The 19,309-nt window shown below is 35.5% G+C and overlaps 1 long non-coding RNA gene across 1 annotated transcript; it reads left to right on the top strand.

The window, feature by feature from the left end:
- The first annotated feature begins 1,871 nt into the window (after positions 1–1,871).
- LOC120323839 lies at positions 1,872–14,168 on the top strand. Its single transcript, XR_005564721.1, has 6 exons — positions 1,872–1,900; positions 3,009–3,056; positions 7,120–7,164; positions 10,691–10,738; positions 11,607–11,627; positions 14,142–14,168. It is a non-coding gene; the product is annotated as an uncharacterized LOC120323839 (long non-coding RNA).
- The last annotated feature ends 5,141 nt before the right edge of the window (positions 14,169–19,309 follow it).

The raw sequence follows: 19,309 nt of genomic DNA, 5'->3' as shown, positions 1-19,309 counted from the left end.
AGTTTGGCTTATTAATGTTCCCACAGAAAATATGGACAAGGACAACAGAGATACCTTCACAAACTTGAGGGACCAGACCTTAGCTGAGCTTTTATTCTTTTAAACATTCTCTGTGACTCATATTCACCAGCATAAAAAGGGAAATAACTGCACTGGCTTCACTGGAAAGTTAAGGATCAATGGTTTTGTTTTGATTTTAGGCAGATCTGAGATAAGGATGCTATTACAAAAGCTTGGTTGTAAAATTCGTTAAGCAGTGTCAATAAAGAGTCTTTAAAACAATACTGTTCAAATACCACCTAGCTCTGATCATATTTGGTGATCACTGAAAGTGTCATGTGACACAATATTCTGTAATAGTTATGTAAGCCATTATATCATACCCTGAAGTTCAGATTTTATTTAAATATTTGCCGTAAATTTCTTTTTGCAAATTGAAATTCATAGTTAGGTGATCATATGTCCTTTGACACAATAAAAAATTAATTTTCTCTATTAATTTCATGGAAACTCAATTGCAATAGAATTTGCCTCAGCTTATGATGTTTACCTACAAAAGATAACAAATGTGGCTTTGTCATAGGACCCTTGCTTTTCTGTTGTTTCCTATTTCTGATTCTCCTATTAGGAGCAGGTATATATGCTTAATTTGTATCTTTGGTCTCTACTACCCCCAAAAATGCTTTGTTGTGTTTTTTGCTTTTTTTTTAACTTTACTCTGCACATCATCTTCAGTTGCTGTCTCCTTAAATGCACAACAACTTGGATTAAATAGAAACTGGATATAAAATGGGAGCAATTTTATACTATAGAGAAAACAAGCAAAACACAAACGCACTTGCACAGCAGTTTCTTTTTGTCCTGAGTGGGAGCTAGGGAGTTCAGGATCTCGGTGAATCAAAGCCTGGGGGCTCACAGCAGCAGATTTATTGCTTGTGTTGCTGGGGCTGCAAAGGCAGCTCATCCCCTGCACTGCTGCATCTGTCTGTGGGATTACGCTCTTTCACACATACTGGGCATGCAGGTGGTAGAGCCTTTTTTCTCTTAAAAACAACAGCTGCCTTGCAACAGTCAAGAAGAAAAATTCAGCTGGGGGGCTAGGTCTTGACATTTAGCTTTCTTCTTCAGAACAAATAATGACATTGGGTACAGCTCCCTGAGCTCCCCTCTTAGCGTCCATGGAAAGTATTAACTTGGTTTTCAGTTTTATCTCATCTAGTCTTTTTCCTGGAAAAATGTGGAAAATGAAATGGCACAAAGTTTAGGAGTTGCAGCACTGAAATCCTTTTGTTTACAAGTGCCCTAATTAAGTTAATTAACATTTTCAAATATGTCTTTTTTCCTCTTAGAGTATCACTAAACCACCTGAAATTCACTGACCTCACTAAAGCAGGTATAATTGTCAGGGACTCATGTTTAGACTGCCCTAGGTGCAGTTACCTCACTTGAGCTAAAATTGTTTGTCTGGCTTTGTCTAGTATTGGACCTTATGGTCTGAACTTACCCTGTCTCTGGTACTGAACTGAGCACCTCACTTAACAAAGTAGTTTCCCTAGGTTTGATGTATGGACACCATTTAGTGAGGGTGACTCAGCCCACTGAAGAGGTGCAGAGCCTTCCAGGGGTACTTGTATCAAACTTCGTTTAAATGAGGAATTTAGGAGCCTGCGTTCCTTAACTGTGTTCCTTAACTTAGGGTGCCTGTGTTTCCAGTTAGGTGTCTGGGGCAGACAGCGCAAGACAATGCTAGCTGTTGTACATTTTAACAGATTTCACCGAACTTTTATGTGTCTAAAATGTCATTAATAAATGCATTAAATCCTGCATTACAATTACAAAAATATTAAAATGTGCCTTTTTTGTTTACTTCTAGCTGCCTCAGAGAAACCTCATGAACACAGTGAGTATCAAAGTGATAAAGAACATTGTTATTTCAGATTTTTGGAGGAAGGTATTTCTTTATGTTGTCAAAGTTTTAGCAGCTTAAGATGGGATTCATCAACACAAAGTCACACAACATTTTGACTTATAAAACCAGTTTTCAATTACTTGCTCTGTAATGCAGGACCGGGTGTGTTTCACAGGTCTCAGTTTGCATGGAAACCATTTTCCAATTCAGGCCAAGATAAGACCTAGCTTTGCCTTCTGCATCTAAGGCAGCTTCGTACTGGGAAAAAATCAAGGGGGCCACAGATGAGGAAGGGTCTGTGCAATTCTCTGGCTAGGCCTCTGGCCCAAGCTTTAGAGAGATTTATTTCTTGGTCTGCTGCAACCTCACCTGCTGCACAGTTTAAACATCTGTGCTATAAATTAGAATTGCATGTATTTTTAACATTCCTCTGAAATTCCATAGCTTTCTTTTTTCTGTCTCATAATGTTGGGGTTTGGATATCACACTGTTTTTAAATAGCACAAAATTGCATACAGATTATATTATAATACAGTATAATATCCATTATTCTTACTGCTTCACAATATATCTATGGGATCCCTGTATTAGCTACTGTGAAGAAAATTAACTCTATCCCAATCAAATCCAGGGCACAGAAAAACATGGAAAACTACTTTTTAATTTATGCAGGATACTGAACATTTATTTGTCATTCTATATGAGAAAACCCCACTTCTGCTGTAATAAAGTACTTTCATGATTTCTATATTATACATCAAGGAAAAATTTTCTGTATAGAAGATCAGCTATAGCAATTAAATTTAATAGTAGAAGCATTTCAAAATTTTTAGAAATTCTGTATTTCTAAAAAAACAGACAAAAATTTTGTGATTTCTTAAACACCATTAAAAAGTTAAAAAAAATCTCATTATTTTAATTTTTTAGGGAAAAAATAATTAAATACTCTTTCTTGAGAAATATATCTATCAAAAAATTCTTTTCAAGTCTCATGTGAATGCGTAATGCAGTCATCTTTTAAAATTATAATGAGAATCTTTTATTTTTAAAATCTTCTAAAAATTAAAAAGCCCTCTAATTTAGGATTTCTTATTTGCAGAGCATGAACATGTTAAACATGAAAAAGCTATCTCTCAGAGTAAGCCAGGTAGGTCTGGTAATTTAATCTCCAGTTACTCCCAGCTCCACTTAATAAGGATATGCATGGTCTGAAAAACTTAGAGACTTCCTTGAGCTAGGCACAGACTTTTTTCAGGGACTGGAAAGCAAGTATCAACATATTGTTGACCTTTGTTAGCAGTGCTGCTGTTTGAACTTCACATTGAAATGAAGCGCTCACAAACAAGTGATTGGATACACCATTTAAACCCTTATGTGTTCAGTGATAAGCAGGCAGGCTTTTTTTCGTTGCTTTCTTTTCCTGAATTTTATTTTGAAAGAAAGTAATTTCTCCTGTGCATTTAGCATTTTTTTCATTCATTTTTACAATAAAATATTCTACCTTGTAAGTTAAGTATTTCCATAGACATCTTGAGGTTTCCTGCAATCCTTGAGTAGCTGATTTAGTAAACATGTATTGGTTTTGAGTCAATAGGGGGAAAATATTTCTCAGTTCATCCTTCAAAGACACATAGGCCAAGCTTTAAATTTAACTTGTTGTTCGCTTTTTGTGTATTAAAAGCTACTAGAATGCTTCAGCCAGCAGGCAGGTGTAGGTGGACTCGGCCAAGGCAGGAATGTCCTAGTGAGGAAGCCACACTTGGTGGCCACAGTGGTGGCCAAAAAATGTGTTGCCTGGACAGGTGGCATGACCACTCACCTTTCCAGCTAAATGAAATCAGTCCTACTACACAATCAGCCTAATCTCATCCATATAGCAGCAGAAAAATAAATTTATTTGGTGAGGCATTCTCAAACATGAGAGCATCATGTCACAAACCAGTATGTTGGACTGGTTAGGAGCTTATTCGGTATATTCCAGACTCAAATCCTAGGAATTTAAATGCTTGAAGGAAAAAAACTTGCTAAATTTCCTTTAACATAAAAGACCTATTCTCAGGTGATTAATGGTTGCTTTGGAGAACAGTGGCTGCTTTGAGTTTCAGTTGATGACTGGAAGCATTAATCTACAAGCACTGGTGGTAATAGTGTTTCTGCCCGCTGTGTGCCAATGAGTGCTTTTGAGTTAGCAACTTGAATTATAAAAGCTTTATTCTGTACAAAGCAGCGGCCTCCTTTTTTCACCTTGATTCAGAGCAACTTCAAAACTATTATTCCTATGCCTCCTGTCGTCAGACTTAGAAGTATCACATGGCTGAGGTACTAGAGAACTTCAGAAAATATATTGATCCTGTAGGGAAATATTTAAATTAAAGAGTGTTTTGTGTATGTCAGTGAAAGCAAGTAAAGCAAGAAAATTCATTTCTGATGTAATTCTGCTGAAACTGCCTTCAACACACAGAGAAATGTTTACAGATATATGTTTTTCAATTTACATTAGATACATCAGGGAAAAAATAATATTCATGCTTGTAGTGCTTCCAAAACTGGAGCTCTGCAAAGAAATAAATTCACTCCAATGAAAGATTTCAGAACTTTAAACTTTTGGCTTACTGAAAATCCTAACAAAATCAGATTTTTTGTTTATATATTCACAAAATTTTTTTGGACTTTTTGTTGCTTTATGAGGTCATCAAAATAGTTTACTTTTTTTTTAGCAAGACTCATGATATGGCAAACAAAACATGCATGAGAAATTAGAAATATGACATGTTCTTAGCAAAATAATATGCATTATCCTCATCGTATTTTTTTCACTGCTTTTTTTCACACTGAATCTGGTGAACAGAGTGATTTTGTGAAGCTTCCTGACGCCTTGAAGTGTATTCCCTTATAGAAACTGTTCTGCCTAAGTCTGGGTTTTCCTTCAGTTTTCCTTTTGGCTACAATCAACAGCTAGAAACTCAGAGAAAAAGCCATACAGTCATCACCTGGAAATCTGCCAGGGAATGTGTCAAGGTGTTCTCCAATGGAATCAATAGATCAATACTTGCTGTATGGTTAGATTGCAGAATAGGTAGGTGAATGAATACCAAAAAATTGCTGTATTTATTCCCAGATGAATACAAATTCACAGACCTGTTCAAGACACTCTTGTTTTCAACAATAAATTGATTTTGAGAAGAAATACCTCCCCTACTTTTAAATGGATCAGATGTGCCATCCAGTCAAAGACTTATTTCCTTACTTATTTCCTCACAGACTTATTATCTTAGAGTTACAGAGAAAACATTGCTGTAAATTCTCAATAAAATTAGAAAAATACCTTATTTGGTGTTCAAAATGGTTGGGGTAATATGCAAATAAAAGCCTTTTGATTTTTGCACGTCATTAATCCAATGCATGTTACAGGTCCTATGTTTAAAGTCATCATGCTGGGTTTATTTCTGTACTGGTCCATCAAAAGTTTAACATCCTGATCTAAACTAGTGAAATGTAGTGTTATATGGTAAAGCTTTCCTAACAGCAGGAAAAATTTAAAAGGAAATCAGCACAGAGGAGAAGATAAACCTTCTCTCTGCCCTCAGAAAGAAAAATTCTCTGGAAGTTACACACTAAATTCAAAGGAAACATCATGTATGTTGAGACCACTCAACAGTCTGCTCTTTTAATTACTCACATATTTAATCAGAGTGCAGATTAGGATATAGTAGCCGAACTTGGACTTTTGGATTCCAGAGAAATAGCTCCTACAAAAGAACAGTTCTTGAGGTTGACTATTTGAGGGTACATAGGTACAGTGATGGGTTAACCAAGGCTCTGACCATCCACAGGTGACTCTAGCCACCTGTCTCTTTTCCAGTACCTCCCTCCATGACCTCATTTAAGAACGAGTTTGACTGCCAGGCTGGAAACATTGGTCTCAGTCGGGGGTCAAGCAGCTTTGTGCATGCAGACAGATTACACATTAGGATTTCTAGACAAATAGTACTCAGGATTTCTAGACAAATAGTACTCAGATTAGTCAAATGGCTTTGGGGGAAAATATACCTGCCCAACCTGACCTCCACCCAGTCATTGTCAGCTTCAATCTGATGCCTTGCAGAAGTCTTAGGGAAAAGGAAGAGGTCAGAGGCATGTGGTCGCAAACTGCTTTCAGCAGAGGAAGAGGAAATATGGTCTGAATGTGCCTTAAGCATATTTAAGAATAATTTAGTGATGTATGATAATGTTGAAAGGTGGCAGCTGGGAGAGGGGCTTGAATTCAGTTATGGAAAAAGAGATAAAATGCAGTAGAGTTATAAAAAGGATCTGTTAGGGTGAAGTTTAAATCAAACAAACTGAGTACAGTAGACATAGGAAAATAAACACCCAAATTTTCACCTGATGTGGGCATTGGGCAGGTAAGACAAACCCCACCTAATTAGAAAGCGTAGTCCCACCCATGCCTCCGCTTGAAGTTTTATTCACCATCTTACTTGGAGAAGAGGCAGCTCAAGTCTGGTGGCTGGTGTTGACATGGGTCTACATCATCTGAGAATCGTGCTCAGTAAAGCCACAGGCAACTGAAGGGCAAGCGAACTTGGGCAGCTTTTCTCATGAGATTAGCAGAAGTTCAGGGCTGCTCTGAGGTTTTGTGACAAATATCCAGCTAGGTCTAAGTAAGCTCGTCTGGTAGCAGGTGGTATGAACTGACATTCAGACTGTCCCACATGTCCCTCTGTGAGTTAGCATGTGCTTAGGAGTCTCCATACCTTCATCTTCAGAGTGTAGACACACGTGGATAGCTCCATTCATGTTTGTGATTAGGTAGCATCTAAGCAGAAGTTCTCAGTGTTGTATAATACCAAATTGTTGAACTTAGACACTTAGGAAAGTGATGTTCTCAAAGCTATAATAGATGCATTAATAGAATAGTTTCCACCAGAGTGCCTGCCTGAAAGAACTAAAAGGTATGTGGCTGTTTTCTGGCAGCTGAGACATTAGGGCCAATAATTTAATTTTTCCATGGAGTATGATCTCACCATGCAGTCAGAACTCATAATGCATGCATGCTGTTTTATAGTGCTACAGTGGGATAGTGATGCTAAAGATATGAATTTATTTTGTCATTGTGAACCATATGCATACTATTACCTATAGAAATATTTTTCCAATTATATTCACCTATGCTAACACACTGTGATTTTAATGCTACTTTCACAATACAGAGGAGAAAATGAAACAACCAAAGATAACTCCCACTGTGAAATCAGGTAAGAATAAGTCCTTTTCTCCTGATTTATGGAGGGGGGTAGGGAGTGTTAAACACTATTCAGCACTCATCTAGTGTAGTATATTTGCATCGCAATAATTTTTTACAGTATTTTGAAATATGTAACTGATAACACTTTCTTAGAGCAAAACCAGCAGAGTGGCAATTGCAGATACCATTCTAGGGATAGTCTTTTCAATGTTGAAGACAGGTCAAGGCTTTTCAGCCCCTGAGCTGCTTGTTCCAGTCTCTGTGTCAGAGCTGGGCTAATGAAATGGGGTGTAGCTGTAAATCAGATTTCTGAAATTATCTCAAACATGAGGATGAACCTTCAGTTGGATTAGGAACTTGGATCAGTCTTAAACTGGCTATCTCATGGGGAAAACAGCTTTGCAACTAAACTCTAAATCTTTGGAGCTTTTCTATGATTTAAACCTTGTAAGTTTTGTAATGTAATGATGGCAGAAAAAAAAATCAAGTAATATTGACTGTTACAGCAACTGTGAAGAGTCAGCTAAGGAATTAGAGCATTCTCATCATCATTAGCAGTCAACACAAAGCTGTTCAGAAGGATTTTTCATAACCTCTTTATTTCTACTGGGGGTAGCTGTGATCCAAACATAAAATGAAAGATTGCCAAATCTTGGACAATGATGTCAAAAATGGATTTTCATTTGATATGGTTATGATTTCTATTCTTGTTTTGTATATGTCTTTTCTTTTTTGCAGTAGCAGAATAGATGTTGTACAGAGTATTATGGTTCTGTCTCTAATGATGTACATTCATATAATTTGTGGTTTTATATTTCTTTCTATAAGACCTCTTATGATAGTCTATCATTTTACTATGAAATGATGTTTTAGAGCTCTCTGATTATCCAGTAAAAGTACTGGTTTGATAGTTTGTATCTGATTATAAACTGATGTAGCTTGCTCAAACCCACGTAAATTATGTTTCTTCTAATCATGGCTAGGCTTCGCGAACGAAGATTTGGGAATTTTTGGGGTTTCTTCTAATGTTAACTGGAGAAATTACTGACAAACACTTCAATATATTTCTAACCTAAATAGTTAATGAGTTAGGAATTACTGATAGGTAAACAAATCTCGAGAAGGAAGAAATTACATGTTTGAATTTACGGAATTTTCACATCTGAATTCCCAATTTTGCTTTTATGGTCAGTTAATTTTCGCTTTTAGCTTGTGACCAAAATTAAAAGGTTCAAGTGTTTGGAAACAAAACTGACAGAAATATCATGGCTTGGCTACTTTTTGGAAGATTTGTTCATGTGATTATCATGTCTTTTTCCTATTTGTTGGAAGCAAACTGAAATTGCAACATTTCAGTTTGACCAACTTAAGGTAGTACAGAAATAATTGTAAGTTTTCAGATCAATACCTGTTGAGCTTGAAACAGGCAACTTCAAACAGTAGGAAAGTTATTCCATCTTTATTTAATAAACATTTCATAATTACATGAATTAACCTCTGGAGATGGCTGGTACTCTCCTGACTAAATGTGCTCTTGATCTTGAAAATCTAATGAATCTTAACTAAAATTTCGGTCATCTGTTGACTGATCTGAAGCTACTTCTGATTTACACCATTACACACGGAGAAGTAATCCTGGAATGTATAAGTATATTATGGTACTAAATGACAGAATAATGCATTATCAGTAGGAGCTGATAACTAGTGGGAATTGCAAAGATCTAAACATGTTAGCCTACCTGCACTTTATCAGTTTGAATGCTGTGCATCTTTACACAAGTAGGGGAAGCTAAGAACAAGTGAGAACTCAGTGCCATAAAATATTTGAATGTTAAAAAGAAAGGGGAAAGAAAAGAGTATTTTATCTACTCTTTGTATCTAAATACTACAATTTAACTTCTTTTGTCTTCTGTAGTCCAGGCAAAGCCAGCAAGTACGTGATTCCTACCTCGATCAGAAAAATTCCTCTAAAACAGCTGGATATGTGTGTCTTTTTTTTTACTTTTACATAAGAAAACCCTCCCTTGGCAATTTCTAGTTTTGCTAAAATTATAATTCCTTTATCACCATGCCTTCCATTTCTTTGATTTATAATAGTCTTGTCATTGCTATTTAAAAGTCAATTTTACATAACATATTCCTTCAGCACAGGAGTTAACTCGTTCTATGCTTCCCATATCACAACTCCCAACAATAAAAATTAATACAGGATTTACAACTTTTTAAAAAATCACTATTAACAATTATTTGGATTGAAGAAATGCTCCTACTGAATTTAAAAAAAAAAGAAATAATATAAACTATTTTAATATAATTGCATCCTGAATTCTTCTCAGTCAAAAAGAACTCAAGAAAGAGTCTATACCTTAACTTACCACACAGCCTGTTTGTTGTTTTACTATATCTTTCATACCTTTAGAATCCAAAGTAAACTTCAAAAAAAAATTGATTCCCTAAATAATTTCATTATCAAAAAAAGTCCAGATACGGGAAATATATCACTCTTCACTGACATATGTTTTCATTCACACCATAAAACTGTTTCCCATTTGATATTCCCTATCATGTGTTCCTCTTGGTATTTCTCGACATGTATCTTCACCTGAAATCACAGTTACTAGGAATTCAATTATTCATCTAAGTAGCAGAAAGGCTGAGGCATATTGACCTTTTTCAGGGGCCATTCACACTTTCAACACTCTCCACTTTCCACTTTACAGCCCACTTTTGGGTCCTCATTGCTCAGAAGGAAACTGATGCACAGTCGTTTAGCTGTGCAAAACATCACCTGGAAACAAGGCCAACAGAGCTGTCCATTGATTCCTCAGCCTTGAGTTGCATTACGGTCCCTGTTTGCACTGCATAGCTTCTACTATGGTGTGAGATCTGTGGGGTGGGGTTTTCTCAAAGTAACATAAATTATGATTTTTTCCAGTAATAATTAAGAAGTGGAAGGGAGGGGAGGGGGAGATGAAATGCAATTTTCAAAGCTAAATATAATTTATTCATACGGAACAGTACATGTTCAGGAATTTGGGAATTCAACTCAAGCGTATCTGGATCAACAACATAAAGGCTGAGTAAATAGTTGCTGAGTTTGCTCTATGCTCTTCTTTCAAATAATAAAAATGGAAAGTAGATACAAATTACATTTCAAAAATTGAGAGGAGAGCCTGTTAACTGACTTCTTCCTTAAGATACATGCATAACTCTTAGTGGCATTAACTGTAGTTATATGTGTAGAGCTATGTACATTACTAATGAACTTTGTTATTTTGTGACAGATCCCTCAGTGGAAAATTTGTAAATAACCACCCATGTGTTTGGTTTTTTTCAAAACAACAGCATGAAACAAGAGAAAATGAATGCTTAATCCTGAAAAATATACATGTAGTCTTTCTTAGTTAAAGCCAAAAAAATCAGAAACAACACAAAAACTCTAACCAATCAGAAAAAAAAAAAAAAACCAAAACATCCATACAAAATGTAACTTAGAAACTTAATGGTGGTTTTATTATGCTGTTTCTTTCATCTAGAGCATGAAGCAGTCAGACATCAAAAAGATGTTCCACGAACAAAACCAGGTAAGGACTTCTGCATTTTATGTATTCATTACTTTTGCAAATGTTATTTAAAGAAATAGTGAAATAAAATTGTATATGACAAATGTCAAAGTCATGGCCCTGTGATCTATTTTGCTGTATAGAAAGGCCTTGACATGCCATACCGTAACTAAGATAATACAGCGCTCATTTACAATGTGGGTTGTCATTTTAAGATATAGACATATGTATATATCAAAGGTCAAATTTCTGCTTTTGTAATTCCATTGATGTCAAAGGAATATGCCAGCAAGGAATTTGAACCATTTTCTGGAATTGCTTACTTTACATGGCTTCATTTTGGTAATTATTTGTGGGTATCTGCCTTTTATTTGGACTTCACGGTCTTCCTGTATGAGTTAACTTGTCAGGACAAGAAATAGTTTAATTTTTATCCATAGTAGGTATTATATGATAGTTTATTCAGCATGATCTGGCACTATCTATCATCTATGGTAAATGTCTCTGCATATCATAGCTCATGCACAGCCTCACTTTTACAAGATGAGCAAAATCGTTGGTGGGTTAGGAAGGAGCATTGTTCAGTTTCATGGGTTTAAGAAATGTCTGCTCCATGCTTCTCCATGGAAGGAAATAAGTGAAGAATTAAAATTCTTATTTTTATTATTATTCATCCTTAACTCTAGCAAAACAATTATCATCTCTAGATGAAAACGTCCCTACTACTATTATTCATTATTAGATTGTTATTAATTACTGTGATATTATTAAAAATTGTGTTTTGATACGCAGGAATCATATAGAACAAACAAAGCTATTCTCTGCTATGACAATATTATGCTGAACCCGACTGCTCTGACCATTTTTCTTTCCTCTTTTTACTTCACAGTCAAACCAAAAACCACTGCAAGTATGTGTCATGTCTTGTTTCTTACAGAATATAAACCTTCTTTTCAGATGCATGTTATCTCGATTTGCATTTTTGTAATTTTGTCATGTTAGGTAACGTTATTTTCTTGCTTATACTACAGATACTCTTGTACTCTGCCTGCTTACTAGCAGCTGAACACAACAATACTAAGTACATTTATAATGTAATATTGGGAAGCTGCAACATTCAAACTACTTTTGCAATTTTTACTTCTTATAAAATAAATTAAATTACACTGGTAGCAAAATTGATGTTCTGGTGATTTTAGATGAGTTTAGATGCATGATTTATCTTTATGCAAATATATTTTTTATTGAAAATGGCATGTAGCATAACTGAATTAGGCAACCTTTTCCTTACTTCTTTTACCATTTTGAAATTACTTATACTATTAATTCACTAAGCACGTTGTTGGACTTGTTTCAATACAAGATTTTTTTTCCTACTTTAATAAAAACCCTAAATTAAATTAAAGAAGATAAAACAATATTTCCAATTTAGATGAGTTTTAAGGAGAATTCAAGTGGAATTTCTCACATTCCAAATACTTCCACTGAAGTCATTGGATAATGTTGTTCTTAAGGTCACTAAGACTTCTGAACAGATAAAGAGTGGGATCTATTCTTACTGTGGCAAGTCATTACACTTTACATACTGCAAATCATGGTCAGACAAGAATCGGAAGGACAGTGCTTACACTGCGTGCTTTGAATTGTGAAAATATTGAGGTATGGACCTTCACAGATGGATTAGTTGTAGTCTCTTTAGCACAGGACCTATGTTTTCTTTTTTTGTACTGTGCCTGGCACATCAAGACCAAACCATGTTTGGTCTTGCACATGCAAGAATACCAAACCGCAGGTTGAAATCAAGAAGAAGAACATGTAGGCTGATATTTTAAGAGAAAAACTAAGAATTGGCCAAACTATATTCCCATTTAGCTCTGTAATGAAAGTCCTATGATAAGGGTAGTATGTTTCTCAAGGTCCTCAGAGTAAGTGGAAGTTTGTTGATGTATTGAGAAGAGAAAATGGCTCTTGCATTTCATAGACCAGGGGGTCAAGCTGACTACCCTTGAGGTCAACAGTGTTCCAGTACCTCACTGTCTAAGTCATTAATCCTAAATTAGGATACATGCAGATAACTGGGCCCATCCAGATCCCTCAGAAAGACAATCCCTCAATTAAGGAGTAAGAGCATGAAACTCTTTCCCAGATTTAGTACCTCAGAAAAATCTTGTTTTTTTCTTCTGAAAATAAGAAAAATTGTTAATTATTCCATGGGTGACAATGCAGTACTGTATCAACTTTCAGCAGCTATGAGCATAATCATAAGCAAAAATGTAAATATTAAAAGGATTTAAGCACGTCAGCATTTAACAGCAGCAAAACTGGCCTTTGCTGAATGCCCATGGTGCCTAAGCATTGAGCATTGACATTTATGGGTTTCTTTACAAACCAAGACTTGAATGAAAGTTTCCTGGGATGTGTTAGTGAAAATCATGCTTAATTGCTCAGTCTTCCTGTTGAAAAAGCATTGATTGAGACATTTTCACCTTGGTGTGAGCTGTAGAGCCTCATGTTCACCTCAGCAGGAGGAAAATATAGAGATAATTCAATCAAAAGATATCCTAAAATGTTTTGAGAGGTTATTCTCTTTTTGTCTGGCTCCAGGTTCAGGGAATAGAGGCTTTGCTTGGATAGTGAGGTTATTCTTCTTCCTTCAAATTGTATTTTCAGATAAAACTGGGACTAATGAAGTAGCAATGGGTAAAAAATTCTTGGATTCAAAATCACGATTTAATTCATTCCTGTGATTTAAAGAGTAATGATGGTTTACACCAGAGAATTTCTATTCCATTGAACTGACCAATTTCCATTCATTGTTATGGGTATTATAATAGCACAAGAATATATGCTTCTCTTGTGCTAGGTGCTGTGCAAAGATGTAGTCAAAATCTTTGCAACTCCCAAGAGGTTTTATTCTTAAAAGGCAAGGTAAACTACTAATGTGGGAGAAACACACACGGGGGAAATGGCAGCTACTCAAGGTCAGTGTCATTTTTTTCATTGGAGTGTGTGGATGATGAGAGGAAACATTTAAAATTAATAAATTTTTTGGAAAATAGTATAGTCGTCTATAACCTTGAAGGCATATTTAAAAATAAGTATTTAAATATTTGTTTGCTGGAAGGCTTTCATTGGCACAGTGTTTGCATTTGCAGGAACCATTGCATGTTGGATTATAGTACTTCAAAGAGTAAGACTTTTAGCTTTCAGTGTGAAACTACGTACACACCCATTGTTAAGGCATATTTCTTTGTAAATTAATATCCTGCAGAAAAGGATGTTGCAGATATCTTTCATCTTGCAGATGAAAGAGAAGATCTACATAAATTGTTGCTTGCCCTGAAAAAACATGGTACTCAACCTGTTATTCTTTTCCTTCCCTTCCCCATCCCCTTCCTCTTCATCATTGATCATTTTCCCGAAGAGCCAACAGCTGAAATCCCAACAGCAGGTAAATATTACATTTCTCTACTATGCCTGGTGGAAAGAATTAATGAACATACCAGTTAGTGCATACTGCTCATCAGCAACAAGCAATGATAATGTAAAGCAGCATGGGTGATCTGACAGCATTGCTGCTACGCAGTTCTCTATCACAGACTGTTATGATTGGTCAATCATGATTTTCACTGTTCATCTTCTGCAGCATCTCTTGGTGAGCTACACACAGGTGATCCTCACGGAGTAAGCTAATGTTAATCAACACATGCACCAGAAGACATTGAAAAAAACATTATCACAACTGGTTGGATGATACACAGTGCAAATGAACAATTTGAAGGCAGCCTGCTAGTTTCCTGCTGTAGTCAAAAGGGAATACTGAAATGGACTCAGATGCCTGAAGCGATACACTTTACTTAATTTCAGTCTGCCCTGTTGAATGGAATCACAGACCAAATGTGTTTGCAGGCTGGGGAAAAGGATGCTGAAAAGAAAAAAGCACATGCTCTAAGTGAATGGACAACTAGGGGGGAAAAAAACCTTGAATAAAATAAATTACAGTCTGTTGGTGCAGGACTTCTGAATGGTCACACTTGGCAGTTTTAAAGGTCCATCTAGCTCCATATTCTGGGGTGTTTTGTTTGTTTAATTTTTTCAGATTGAGATCACTCTGGGAAAGAGAACAAGAAACAAGCAATAGGCGGAGGGATCCTTCCCTGGTGCATTTTGGCAAAAAATAATTAGGAAAATCTGGCAGTAGTTAAGGAATTACAGAATTCAAGTGCCTAAAGTCTTTGTCAGAGTTTTCTAAACTACTTTGTAACCAGTAATATTCAAAAAATTTCCAAAAACTCTACATAAAGCCCAGAACAGCTGCTGCCGCTAAGGGTAGCAACCACTGTTATAGTATTAGAGACATTGTGTACGTGCCATGAGACGCATTTACCACAATAATTCTTCCAGGGAAATTACAAGGGAGAGAATCTTTGTGCAATGTGCTTATTGTAAGAGCCCTGTATTTCTGCTGCCTGTCACGTAATTTTATTTCCTTGCAAATCTTTCTAGCCACAAAAAAACCAAAACCAAAGACAACTAAGGAAAAAGAAGGTAGGATTTACTCTGTGTGTGCATATATATGTAGAAAATGACAATAAAAATAGCATGAGATTGCAAATTTGCATGTATTGTTGTTTGAAACAACCCCCAATACATCTGTGTTAATTTTCAAAGAATATTACCAGACAATTCTAGGTAATAATCTATTCAACAGTCAGCTTACCAAACTTGAACTGTGCTACTTTTTCCTTGCTAGAAAAACCAACTGAGAAGAAACAGCTGAAAAATGAAAAAAACAAAGGTAATAAAGGGATGAGTATCTTTGTAAACAGCAGTAAAAATGCAAGCATTAGGTTTTGGGGTTTTTGATGGGGTTGGAAAAAGGAGGCTTGTTAGTCTTTTTACATGTGTGCAAGTAGGCCAAAATGATGATATTGTACATAAATTTCCAGTAATTCAATGTGTGGTGGCTCCTTTGCATATGAGTATCAAGGATTACATCAGCACATCCAATCTAGCTGCAGCGGTGCCCTGCCTGTGACCCTCCCTGGCTGGCACAGCATTAGCCTCTCTGCAGGGTTCTCCAGCACTGCAGCCTCAGGACTGGCAGCCCCCCCTGTGTCTGCTGTTATGCTCCCTACAGAGGTAGTGCAAAGTTCGTCTCCATAGCTTGTGTGATCCCTTAGGTCACCAGCTTCATACTGCATAATAACTGCACTGATAACAAGAAGCACTTTTCTATGTATAAGACAGACTTCGTGATCACCTATATTCTGGCTACCCTGCTGGACACAACACTACCTTGGATTTTTTCCCCACAGTAATATACAAATGGAGAAATGGTTTCTGCTATGCCTCTAAAGATAATTAACAGTAATAAATTACTCTATTTTATTAAGGAAGTGATGGAAGACATAAAAATCTTCTCTACATTGGTTAAATACAGTGACTTACATATAAACTTTGTATATTGAATCCTGACCCTCAAAGGATAACAGTTAGTTGTACTGGTGCAAGTGCATTAAACTAGGACCTAGAATCAGTTTGCTTTTATGGTTTCACTGGACACAAAATTTCTATGTTTAAATAATTTATGAGAAGAGTCATGCTTAAAAAAAATCTAGTTTAAAGAAATTCTTATCTGAGATTTGATTCCAAGAAACCAACATGTTTATTACTGAAATTTATTTCAGTATTTTGACCTGAAATTGGGGATTAATGTTCTATCTACCTTTTGTCCTTTAGGTGCCCCACCAGTAAAAGAAGCCTCACGACATCAAAACCTGACATCAGGTACATGATTTTCCTTTATTGTAAAGGAACTTCCTTTCAGGAAGGCTGTGGTTTCTTATTTAGTTTTGTTTGGTTTGTTGTTTTGGTGTTTTGTTTGTTTGTTTTTTTCTGTAAGGGAGATCACACTTGCAATCTTTTCAAATTCCAGTCTAAGGGACAAGATGTGAGACAAGCCAGGCAAATCAAATCCATAAATATTGTTCCTGTGAGGAATTAATTGCTAAAATGGTATTGCTTTACCACCTTCCTAAACTTTTAAACATATATTCAGCCGATTACTTTATTAATCAAGTGGTCTTTAATTAATTTGGCATGCAGTGTTTAAAACAAGCATATTCTCCTCATAGAAAACCTTTTCTGTAACAAAACCACACAGGGAGAAACATATTCAATTTATCTTCTTTCATATTAATAAATATTGTCTTCCATCACACCCTGTCCCAACCCCTCTCTGGCAAAAATGATGAATAAAGGTAGGGCATCTCAGAAGAAAACCTCCATCCATTGTGTTATCATGTTTTTACTAGTTCACAGCAAAAATATAAATATGTTCCAGGTTCTTGACTAGTATAAATTAATCCCTTTGACTTCAGTGGAACTGCATTATTTCATGACAAACAAGGATCGAAGTCTTTAGTCTCGCCTGAGGTCTAACTGGCTTACACAGAAAATATGAACTAAATATAAATGTGGTTCCTCCTAATGAAACTTTGTAGTCTTAAACTACTGAGGAAAGAAGTTCAATTCTGATCATCCAGACTATTTTATTGTACATGATTTTTTCACCTTTTTACTATAAGTAGAATGATTTAATATACATTATATAAGATGTGTAATGTATATGTAGTTATATGTATCTATGTATTTAGAAATATCCATTTATCCATATATATAAAATTTAATTCATAGAATAAAAAAGATAGCTAAGTATAAAACAAGTACAGAACAATCTGACATCAAGTAAGAGAAAATACAAATGAAATACTAAGATCAAGTACAAATTTGTGACCATGTGTATTATATGAAAATATTTGCACACATGGCTCACCAGACTTTGCTTTGTAAAGGCAACTACATTTACGTAAAATAATGGCTTGGCTTTTTTCATCTTTTTTCCTTTAATCAGGAATCCAGAGATATGGAGTCAGATACAGACTTTAATTTCTCTTGATTATGTTGTTAACTGAGAGACAGAGAAGGTTGAATCTATGCTAGCAAAAATTTATTTTTATTTTATTAATATAGAATTTTTATAGATCAAGTAATGCTAATCATAATATATAACCAGTAAGTTAAACCAAAGATTTTGCCAGGAGAGAAAAGAATTATCTTATGGATCAAAAGTCCAAATTCAGTGTAAAAAAGGAATGTACTAAAAATTGTCTGTCAGTGAATTTTCTCCTGTACACCACACCCCTACAAAGTTTGCACCATTCAAAAACTGTTTCTGTAGCTTTCATTTATAGTAATTGTTGTGCTTGTTTAATTTAATCATATGTTATCACTGTGCAATTATTCTCGATTGAATGTTTCCCAGATCATAAGCAGCTCTGTGCAATCAGTTCTTCAAAACTGTTTTTGCAAACTGAGCTTAGTCTGTATGTATTTTCAAAGTATTCTTTGTCCACTGAAAAGAATAAGTTACCTTTTAGACAGTGGATGAGAGGTTTCCAGAAGAACATCAAAGTTACTTCTCTTTATGAATGTTGGTCTTTAGTATTTGCTCAAGTTGATAATTTAAAAGTTGAGACCAAATCCTGGGTCATATACACCTGAATTGGAACTTGATAGCTTTTCCCTGTTCTGTTTGCAGATGAAGCCAGTGCTTTTTCCCCAGTTCATTGAATACTAATACTTTTTCTCTGATAAATGAAAGTAGAAAAGGATTTACACATTCTGAGCTAATCTAAAACTTTAAATAATAAATCTTCTTTCAGCCTTCAAAAGCTGAATAGAGATTCACATGTTCTTAGATTTTGCTCCGACCCCTTCAACCTTTCCCTCATATTAAACAGCAATCAGATAAGAAAGAATAAGCAATTAAAAAAGCTTTATATAGCTTCAATTTTAGAATGCTCCACTTTTAAACACAATTTTAAGCAGTATTGTATCTTTCATAAACAATGGTGCTATATGCAGTAGACACTAAATTTCTCCCCTGTAGGTCTGCAATTACTTAGAATTTTTTCCTCTTCTAAATGTCAAAATTGGCAGTGTACCAGGATGGGAACTTACCCAAAGCAAAGAAATGGGAATTGTTGCAACTCCATTTTTATTTCCATCTTATGACAAATGTATTTGCAAGCACACAGAAGCAGGTTTCTGCCTCTTGGGGTGAAATTTAAGTAGTGTACAAATTCAATTCTCTAGTGAGGATTATCTGCCATACCCTTTATATGAACAGCTGTACACTTATATAAGTCCTACTTTGTTTCAAAGCTAATATCAGAGTATGAAAATCTAAATGGATCAAAAGTTGATTATATTTATTGTAATTACCTTCCAAATGTCCTCTTGGCTGAAAACTCTGGAACCATCATATGTTGCATTTATAATACAGTTAGCTGAACAGGTCAGTGCTTTTACTGTGCTGCTATCTAAGCCCACAAATGTGCAAATGTGACAGAAATAAAGTAAGGCTGTGTTGCAAGAGCATGACAATGAGAATTAATGAAATTTATGCTAATACGTATGTTTGGGGTTTTTTAATTGGAGAAAAGTGTGGATTATTCTCAAGGTCAAGTGAAATCAAACCAGTCATGCTAACTTCCATGTAAATAGATGTGTCATAAATAGACTTAC

Source organism: Pipra filicauda, unplaced genomic scaffold (assembly GCF_003945595.2).
Source record: "Pipra filicauda isolate LSUMZ 115617 unplaced genomic scaffold, ASM394559v2 scaffold354_size748207_pilon, whole genome shotgun sequence".
In the NCBI taxonomy this organism is placed as follows: Eukaryota; Metazoa; Chordata; class Aves; order Passeriformes; family Pipridae; genus Pipra; species Pipra filicauda.
This window is presented reverse-complemented; position numbering and strand designations above follow the sequence as displayed.